The sequence below is a fragment of the Priapulus caudatus genome, unplaced genomic scaffold, assembly GCF_000485595.1.
Source record: "Priapulus caudatus unplaced genomic scaffold, Priapulus_caudatus-5.0.1 Scaffold677, whole genome shotgun sequence".
Classification (NCBI taxonomy): Eukaryota; Metazoa; Priapulida; class Priapulimorpha; order Priapulimorphida; family Priapulidae; genus Priapulus; species Priapulus caudatus.
The window spans coordinates 110,276-121,065 of NW_014577738.1; the positions used below are offsets into that span (position 1 = coordinate 110,276).

General features: G+C 39.3%; 1 protein-coding gene across 1 annotated transcript in view; it reads left to right on the plus strand.

The window, feature by feature from the left end:
- Positions 1-1,932: 1,932 nt before the first annotated feature.
- Positions 1,933-10,790, plus strand: part of LOC106812703 — a 23,694-nt gene continuing 14,836 nt past the window's right edge. Inside the window, exon 1 of the mRNA XM_014816646.1 lies at positions 1,933-1,944. The gene's annotated coding sequence lies outside the window, so the exon portion shown is untranslated. The remainder of the gene's footprint in view (positions 1,945-10,790) is intronic.

Here is a 10,790-nt window from a genome sequence, read left to right on the forward strand (position 1 = left end):
TATATTTTCAAACATAGTCATAATCTGTGACACAGATTATCTCTCACATGCGTATTTGATATCACATAATCTCATGTTCCCTAAATAAAATTACGCTTATACCACAAAATTTAGTAATTTTTTTATATTAATCTTCCGTTTTATAGTTCACATGTACCTCGGAGTGTAAAACTGATCACCGTTTGCCTCGGGCGTAAGGCAGGCCTACGGGTATAAGGATGCATAATGAAATCACTGCAGCAATATTGAATTCGCATTATTTGTTTGTTTAAGTATGACATATGTATTTCCTAGACACAAATAATAGCATTGATATGAGTATTATCACAAATAAACATATTTTGTGACGTTTACACCCGTTTGCACCTTTCCCTACCACTGTAGCTCCATCCATTAGAAAAATGATCATTCTTGGGATGCCCTCGGTCATTGAAGAAGACTGGACCAGACTGTAGAGGGTCATGCGGATCTGCCGGGCAAAATCTAAGCTGTAATTGAAACCTGAAAAAAGGTTTTTGTGCGTTACATTTACATGTAATAAAGAGAAGACCCAGACAGTGAAGCGGTGTTAAGAGAAACAAAGATTTCGAACAGTGCAATATCTCCCATAGGAAATGTATTGTTTAGGGTTTTTTTACACTAATATCATCGTATTCCAAACATTATCAGCTGGATTAAAATATTTTGGAATTATATACACTTGGAAGACGGGTGCTTTGAGGAAATATAGTGAATATCTGATGAAGATATTCAGAGCAGTCGCTGAGCAGTACAGTGCAGTTACAGGACAGTACCATGTGTAGCAATATGGCATTGGTGAACTGAGACAAATACTAATTGAAATGAATTCGAGCATGAGAAATGCTTATCGACAGTTGGCGAAAAATTAAGCTTACTTCTTCCGTCCAGCTGCGGGACACAGTCCACCGCTTCCTTCCTCCGTCCTGCGGTTGGCAGCGATTACTCAGCCACTCTTAACGTATTGACTTCAATGTCCGCAATAGTGGCCGGTTGTGTGGGGTTTCTTTGAACACATTCTAAAACAAATAAAAAAAAATACAATCATAAATTAAAAAAAAAATAAAGCCAAATTTGGTCAATATATACCAAGTTACTCGTAAAAAAAACATTGCTTGACAAGACGACCTTAATGCAATTAACAATTAGACAGAAGCAACATCCTTTTAAACGTGAAAACACATGCTTTGGTGCAGATCCGCATGACCCTCTACAGTCTGGTCCAGTCTTCTTCAAAACTCCAATAGTGTGGCGTTTTCGAAATAATGACAAGAGGGCATCCCAAGAATGATCATTTTTCTAATGGATGGAGCTACAGTGGTAGGGAAAGGTGCAAACTGTGTGATCAGTCTAATTGACTATTTTTTGATAACTACGGTATTAAAGAAGCATACGTCCATCTGTACGCTGACAACTGTTCAGGCCAAAACAAAAACAATACCATGATTCAATACTTAGTCTGGCGTGTACTAACAGGGAGGCACCAAGGAATCAAGCTGTCATTCATGTTTGCGGGGCACACTAAATTTGCTCCCGATTCAATGTTTGGCCTTTTCAAACGGAAGTTCCGATCAACAAAGGTGGACTGTCTTGCCAATATTGGAAGTGGCCATTCAGGCTTCTTTTGCTGGTGTCTTGTTGCCACAGCTCTGCGGTCGTGAAAATGGGCACTGCATTGTCCCTACATACCAATGGGACACTTTCTTCGGAGTTTTTCAAAAAGCTGTCCTCAATCAAGCCCCTACACCATTTTGAGTGCAAGCCAGATGGCATGGTGGAGAGCAAGCTTCTTTTGGAGTCTGAAGTTGAGACTCAGAACATCCTGCGATGTGATCCTGCTGATGTTGTGCATCACAAACCACCTGTGATTGCTCCTGTTGGACTTAGCCGCCAGCGCAACGCCTACCTGCATAAAGAAATTCGGGAGTTTTATGGCCGAGCAGCACAGGGATCTTGTGTGTCCTAACCCTGATATTAATGGTCCTGTTGTGCAAGACCAACAACCAAGATGTGCAAGTCTTCCAAACGCCTGCGCCACCGCCAGTAGAAACTCCACCTCCAGCACGAGGACGAGGAAGGCCAAAAAAGTCACCACAGGGAATAGCTGCCAAAAGACTGATAGTAGAATGATGTGTTCTGTATTAGGGCAAGAAGTGATTTAAAAATGTTTGTTTTTGAAATAAAAAATTCTTTATAGTGATTCCCCTAGTTAGTGAATTGTGGAAGTGATTTTGTGGCTTGAATCTGTAGAATCGCTTCATTCTGATTTTTTTATCACGTTCATTGGCATCACCTATGCCAAAAGCTGTCTTGTGGGTTGGTTCATGCACGCAATCTAAGTATTGCATCATGTATGTTTATTTGTGATAATACTCATATCAATGCTATTATTTGTGTCTAGGAAATATATGCTTTTAAAACAAACAAATAATGCTAATTCATATTGCATATGTTTATTTGTGATAATACTCATATCAATGCTATTATTTGTGTCTAGGAAATATATGCTTTTAAAACAAACAAATAATGCTAATTCATATTGCTGCAGTGATTTCATATGCATCCTAATACCCAGTAGGCCTGCCTTACCCCGAGGCAAAGGTGACATTTTACCTCCGAGGTACCATGTGAACTATAAAACGGAAGATTAATATAAAAAAATTACTAATTTTGTGGTATAAGCGTCTTATATCATTAGAAAGCTGAGGACATGAGCTTTCATGTGATATCAATACCATGTGAGAGATAATTCTGTGTCACAGATTATGCTTGTTTGAAATAATGCTGTTTTTCAAACCCATGTTTCTCGAAATTGCACTTTTTCAGGCCCACAGAGCACTGACCCTTAAAACAGCCATAACTTGGTCAATTTTTGAGATAATACAATGCCCATTGGCCTGAATATTCCTCTCATGATATAGAATCAAAATATCCCTGAAATGGAGAATCTAAAAAAATGACTTAGGGAGGGTTTTCTCAGAGGGTCACATATGGTAATTATTTGCATGTCAGAAGGTATATCTGAAACAAAAGATGTGAATATGGTAATGCTACCACTGAAATGTTATTATCATGCCATGCATTTAAGTCTGGAAATATTATTTAAAACCTACTTAGCAAATTTTGATTTTTCGTCTTAACATATTAGACACGTTTGAGAGAAAGTATGGGCAGCATATGCGCGACTGCCTCATCACCATGGGCATCACTGAGAGGATGAGCATGGCGTCTGCACCGCTCTATCGCGAGATCCCGCTGGCAGACGCACAGCGCATCGCAGCGACGTCCTTGCAGTCCGCAGCACCCAGTATTCCCTGTAGAAAAATTATGGTTGGGACGTTCCACACTTTCGGAAACACTGCAGCCTCCAGCCTGCGGCAACCTGGCAAGGTCAACTGAAAAAAAAACGAGTGTCAAAAATCATATTCTGATATAACAGGGAACTTAATGCCAAGAGATTATATTTTTACTGCAATAACACATAGGTGTGGGCATTATAGGGTTAAATTTCATTTATTAAATTTTTAAATTTAATCTTTTAGCACACGTTCGCTGTCGCTTTACCTCGAAAATGCATATTTTTAAATCGTAATGTTACAGCTTACTTTTTATGTTAGCCTCTTCTATGAGTCAGGAGGAGAATATCTGCATTCCAGTTTCTGGTTTCAGTATCGCATTCGCTGTGATCCTTATCATTGTCATCATCGCATTCGCTGCTGTTGCTGTTACACGCCATCATAGCTGTTTTGAGCGAAACTAGGATCTCACACCGCGAGGTGGCACTGGTGCTGGTTTAAGGCACAATCCGGGGAACAAGAATGGGCTCGAAGCTAATGATTTGTTCCATTTGAGCCCGTGTGCCATTGTGTTAACATGTTAGGCGAGTTGTATCGATTTGATTCATGATAAATTGTTCAATATTTACACGTTGGTATACGCTTTTAATATGTTACTGTTTAACATGTAACGTTCAATGTGTAATCGTAAAAGTTTAGTGAATTACAGCACTTGTAATGCTGCTGTCGATAGACCACAGCCGCTTGTGTAAATAGCCTATTCTAAGCCATTCAAGGTCAAGGCTTACCGTGTGATACTGCAAGTTGCAGTTGGGAGTTAGTGTGGAATTTAACCAGTTTATTTGGATGTAGTCAATGTTATGTGGAGGAAGTGTAGTGTAGAAGATTCAGATAATTTAAGAGAATCTTGTTTTTGTCTAGTTGCTGGTATTTATGATGCCAATGATTGTATTACAGGATTGATTACCTGCTAAACTAACCGTGTGACCGACCTTTCTGTGACAGTGCACCACATAGGTTTTAGCAGAAAATGTCAGTTACATCCGGTCACAGTAGTAATTTGATTATTGTATGTTTAACTGAATAGATGCCGATACATATATCTTTGAAGATTATGCAATCTATAGGATGGAAATATGGGATTTCGTGCAATGTTTTTCTTTAATATATTGTAGGCACGGGGTTTACATTATTTAAATAAGTTAATAACTTCCACCATACAACTCCGTTTTAAATTAAAGGCCAGCATATTTATTCTTGTAAAGCACTCACTTAAGTAATTACTAATCTCTCTTTCCTTCTTTTCTTCTTAACGTTTAATGACTATTAATTCTGTATCTTTTGCTTTTAACGGTTCTTGACGTTACAAATTATTCCTTCTTTCTTCTTCAGCTTTGTTTTAGTCTTGGCGAATCCATGTCTCCTCTAAGGAAACGTCCAGTTCGAAATTTTAAAAAGGAGCAGTCGGGAGTCTGCTGTAACGATGGGTCATCGTCCGATTGGACGGGAGAAATGTAGACACGGGGTTTACATTATTTAAATAAGTTTAAAAACTTCTACCATACAACTCCGTTTTAAATTAGAGGCCAGCAGATTTATTCTTGTAAAGCACTCACTTAGCAGCAACGAGGGATAATAGAATGTGTGAAATGAGTCTTCCACGTCGTTAAGATTGGCGACATAAGCGATATTTCACTTTACATTGTCCTGTGTATAAAGGTCCGACAGGGACTGGCTACGTTTGAAATGGGTTGAGGAATGTTGATCGTTGTACTGTTAGGCCCACTAGACTGTAAGCTTGGTTGAAGAGTTTGTGTGAATAAGCATTGTTTGTGGCACCGTGTGGTGGCTCACCCTGGTTCGTAGTTTGGGAACTAAAGTTTGGTTTGCTAAGAAATCTGTGTAATCCTGTGTACATAGATAATTTTAATAATAAACTTAGCAGTTGATTTAAATTTTGACTTGCATCAGGGTGATATCAACTTTTCAATTTCTGCTTTTTTGTTTTTAGTAGTCTCTTGTATGTTTTTTAATTAAAGGAAATGCTAGTGTGATAGTAGTCTTTGAATTATGGTTGTCATTTTTATGGAAGCAAAGTCAAATGTGACTGTCATGCTGCACGTTGTATTTTTTAATGACATTTCTTTTTCTGTGTCAGGCGATGCAAATTATATGGAGGAGGATCAGGGTGGTGATGCTGCAAGTTCTTCCAAGACATGGTGCTGGACGAGAACCAGGAGAACGAACTCGACTACGATCCGTCCACGCTGGGCCCAAGTTCTCACGGCGGGGATGTAGGATTCGAGGTCAGTTCGAGTCCAATCGTAAAAGTCACGAGCCCTCATGTGAGAAACTAAGCCGATGTGCTGTATATGTATGTGCGTGTGTATGCTTGCCTGCCTGTGTTTGTTAGCAAGTGGTATATGATATTAGCCTAGCAGCAAATATTCCATTGAGATGTAGTAGCCATTTAATTTCTAATGAAAGTGTCAATGACACTGTAGCTCACCACAAAAAAGGACACAAATGAGTGAGTAAGAAGAAGTCAGTTTTAATTGAGCAACCATCGACGTACATTATAGAAACGATTGCCATCTGTATATTGCAATAATAATTTATAAACCAAAATAAATCACAATTTGTGACTGTAGATGGCGCTACACCCGCTTTGTAGCGATGGCGTTTGAAATAAACAGGTTATGCTGCGTTCCAACATGTTTTGTAAATCTTTACTCTAATATAGACGCTTTATCGGCAGGGTGGAGAGGAAATACCAATTTTGCATTAAAGATATTGTTAATGAAATCTTGTAAAACGAACCAGACGAGTGTGACAACACAGACTGTTTGTGTCTATATAATATGCTATATAATTGCCAAACCTTACCTAATTTGCATAATTTTTTTTAAATATCAAAACCCCTAACCCTTATTCATTCACATACCAAAAATGAGCAAAATCCGTTGAACCTGAACTGACTAATGGCAATTCCGAATTTTGCCAAAAAATTGCCGTGGCTCGAAAGTACGTCGACTGGCGTGCTTCAAAATAGGACGTTTAATATGGGAGCATAGCAGTGACAATTATACCCAATTTCAAACATGTGGGCCAAACGGTTCCTGAGTTATCGTTGACCGAAGCGAAATGTTGACGGACGGACGGACGAACGGACGGACGGACGGACGGACGGACGGACGACGACCCATGGCAATAGCTCAGCTTGACGATGTCAAGGTGAGCTAAAAATCTCACTTTTAATGGGCTTGCAATCCTATATTAGCTTGCTGCTACTTGTTTAAAGAAACTATTTCAACAAAGGCTGTGGAGAAGCTACGGATCCAGAGAACCGGATGTTTAGGTAAAAGTAGTGGTAACATTTGGCGACAAACCTGCACAAGCTATGCCAATAACTGCATTGAAGAGGACTGCAGCAGAAGGAGCATGCCAGTATCCAGAGGCTGCAGATATATTGAACAAGGACACCTATATGGATGACATTTGCACATCAGTCTATACAATTGAAACAGCCAGAGATGTCACCCATGATATGGACACTGTACTCCAGAAGGGAGGCTTCAGAGTAAAAGAATGGTTCTCAAATGGTCCATTGAATGATGACAAGGAAAATCCTGATAAAAGACTTGTCATTGGCAATGCGAAAGAGCAGTCTTAGGCGTGGTCTGGGATCCTGAGTCTGACCTTCTAAAGTACAAGGTCAAACCTGTCAGAACAAAGGAAAATGAGCTGATGACCAAATGGAACGTTTTGAGCGAATTGGCAAAAATCTTTGATCAAATCGGGTTCACCGGTGCATTTATAATCAGAGGGAAAATATTAATGCAGGAGCTGTGGCAGATTGGTATTGGCTGGGATGACTCCTTGTCTACCGAAGTTACAAACGAATGGAAGTTCTTCACTCAACTGGAAAAGCTAGATGGTATATCCTTCAACAGATGCCTAATGCCAAAACCATCCAGACCTACTGGAATTGTGATATTCTGTGATGCATCAGAAGCAGCATTCGGCGCTGTGGCTTATACAAGGTTCGGGAAGAGGATGATGGAAATTATCACGTGAGGTTCGTTTCAGCAAAGTCACGTGTGGCCCCACTGAGAGCTATCTCTATTCCTCGGTTGGAGTTGAGGTAAATTCAGACTGAGGTAATCTCAGACCGGTCTGGAATTGTTCGCGCAAATCAAGTAGAGAGTGATATAGTATGATAGGACCCTGGCTTCAATCAGTAGCGTGATATAGTATAATAGGACCATGGCTTCAATCAGTAGAGAGAATGACATGTGACAGTAGGACCATGGCTTCAATCATTAGCAAGTGGTATAGTATGATAGGACCATGGCTTCAATCATTAGAGAGAGTGATATGTGACGGTAGGACTTTGACTTCAATCAGTAGAGAGTGATATAGTATGATAGGACCATGGCTTCAATCAGTAGAGAGTGATATAGTATGATAGGCCCGTGGCTTCAATCAGTAGAGAGTGATATAGTATGATAGGACCGTGGCTTCAATCAGTAGAGAGTGATATGTGACGGTAGGACCTTGGCTTCAATCAGTAGAGAGTGATATAGTATGATAGGACCATGGCTTCAATCATTAGCAAGTGGTATAGTATGATAGGACCATGGCTTCAATCAGTCACAAGGGGGAAATGCTATATAGTGTACAGGCCATTCAAGTTGCCAATTATATTCTATAGGGGCACTGACATTCTCCTTCCTGCCAATTATAAAGCAGGAATTGGATCAAGAACGCTGAGAGTGGAATCGCCATCGCATCAGGTATCAAAAGAACTCTGATGTTCCAGCTGGCATTCCAAACCTCTTATATCTTGTTCCAGAGGAAACTGGTACGTATGTATATATATAATATATTATATAGTATATGTTACGTGATAATATATTGCACTATTTCGGCCCATAGGTGGAGCTATGGTCACTGTGCTAGTACATATACCACCACCACGTGCCATGTGCTCCCTCTTGCTTTCTTAGTACAGCCACCTGGCACTACCTGGTCAAGCTCTTGTGTTCAGCCTTTTTTGTGTGTTCAGTATAACGTAACAGTATGAGTATCAATGACTGATTTTTAATTTCTGACTTATCAGTTCCATTTAGGCATTAAATGGCCATCTTCGATGTGTGACTTGTAACATCAAGTAGCACCTATACAGCATATATAGATATAGCAGTAAAACTCAGTAAAAGTCGACAGTTTTGGGACCAGCATATTTGTGGACCATACTCGTAAGTCGTCTTTTTGTCGACTTATATGTAGGGCTCCCCTCCCAGGCGCCCAGGCGCGTAGGGGTACGCAGTCATTAACAATGAAACATGCTCCACACACGACGTCAGTTTGCGGCACGTACATTGCAGACGTGAAACGATCGGGTCCGTACATCAATCGACACCGCTGCTGGCCATAACACAAGTACATCGTACGCACTAGTGGCAAGCGCCGCACACGCTGCCATCGGCATTTCTGTTTGACGACTTACAGATGGGGAATTACTGTTGTTTGTATTACATGGAACCTGTCTGAGGGCGATGACTTGCACATAATGACGGCTTATAAATGACGACTTAGGCGGGGCTATTCCAATGGATTTACTAGGAGAGAAAATCTGGACTGACACCCACAACAAGAGATATGAAAAGACAAGAGAGACAAGAACAAAACTTACGAGTTTTACTCTACTAACAAATGCATTAATGTCATGTTATTTTTGCCGTTAAATTCTCTGTTAAACCTTTTTAAGGTGGTACAGACATGCTGCAGGCAGTGAGGGAAGAAGATTTGCTCTGGGTGCAGCATCACTTTCCACCTGCTGATATACACATGGTAATACAAGTGAACAATTTTGTGCCCCCCACCAGTTTCGGAAGCAAGAGCACAATACGAGCAATTACTTGCCATTGCTGAATAGAGGGTGCGACATTGTTGATCTGATCAACGCGTTCTGAGATCGCATATAGCATCAATATAGTGATGAACAGGCTTCATATCATCTATTCTTGCCGATATTACACATGTAAACTATATGGCATTAATTATTTAATCATGTAGCGTTACTTAACTGTTTTCCACCGTGATGGACATGCATGTCAAAATAATCAATGTAGACAGAAATGCAGAATGATAGGCAAGTCATACGTATATGCCTATCATATAAGATATTATATACGCCTACATTTTATCAATTCGGTTTGGTATAAATGCTTTATACATATAACTCTTGTGAGTTATTCCTTTACTTGCCTATTTATGTCATGCTTGCAAATAGTAGATTTGTTTGCTTGTTTTTGTTTTTTGATCCGTATATTACTAGTTTCTTATATGGTTATTCATTGACATTAATTGTAATATACGATGTATTTTTCTATTTTATATATTTGAATTTGGTATTGTACTGACTGCTGTAGTACAGCTATATGTATTCATTTGTCCTGCGCATGACCTTACGTATATAGCTTGTTTTGTTGTAAATTACGTTTAATAGTGTTGATTTATATTGACATTACTACAAACATTCTGTTTAAATATTGCTCATCATATTGACACCGTGAGTTACAGAACCGTATATGCCACCAACCCTGGTGACGCCACTGCCCATAGCAGAGCGATGACCCCAAGCTTTGCATGGTTGTCACTGCACATACGCTAGCATGTAACGTGTAGGTGCCAAAGCCAGAGACCCACGGGTTGTGATTCTACCTATTTATACTCGCATGGTTATGGGAACGTTATGTGTTAGCCGGGATGGCATTAATTATTTAATCATGACAGAAATGCAGAATGAAACGCGTTCTCAACTGCAAATCTTTTACGAGAAACAATGAAAATGTACGTCTTATTCTGCAATTTTGGTCACCAAGGTACTGTACTTAATACGATGATCAATATACCTACAGGCCTAAAACTCTATGTTAATTTATTCGAGATGTTTACTAAGTGCTAAAATGCTTCTGCATTTGTTCCTGGATATTGTTTGGTGTTATTTCATTCATGAGTATATTTCCATATGCATTTGTTTACAACTTCTACATTATTTCGGCCGTTATTGATTAGGCAAACCTAATCATATGTAACGTTCATCATAATCATATTTATTTCCTGTAACGGTAATGATTAATGTTAAAATAAACATGGTTTTGATGTAGTTCTTTAACGTTTTTACTTCGAATTCTATTGTTTTATTGCTGAATTTAGATTTTAACCATATGAAACTATGTAAATGTAAATACATTACGGTGGTGCGCATGATATTGTAATTTAAATTTTGCCTTAATTAATTAATATGGTAATATCAGACCGGTCTGGAATTGTTCAAACAAATTATATCTTAACCCGGGTGCCCATAGGTGGGTAAATTCAGACTGGGGTAATCTCAGTCTGGTTTGTTGCGAATGTAGTTACTAGGAAAGGCATGTTCATATTACGAATGATTGTAATTCGTACACA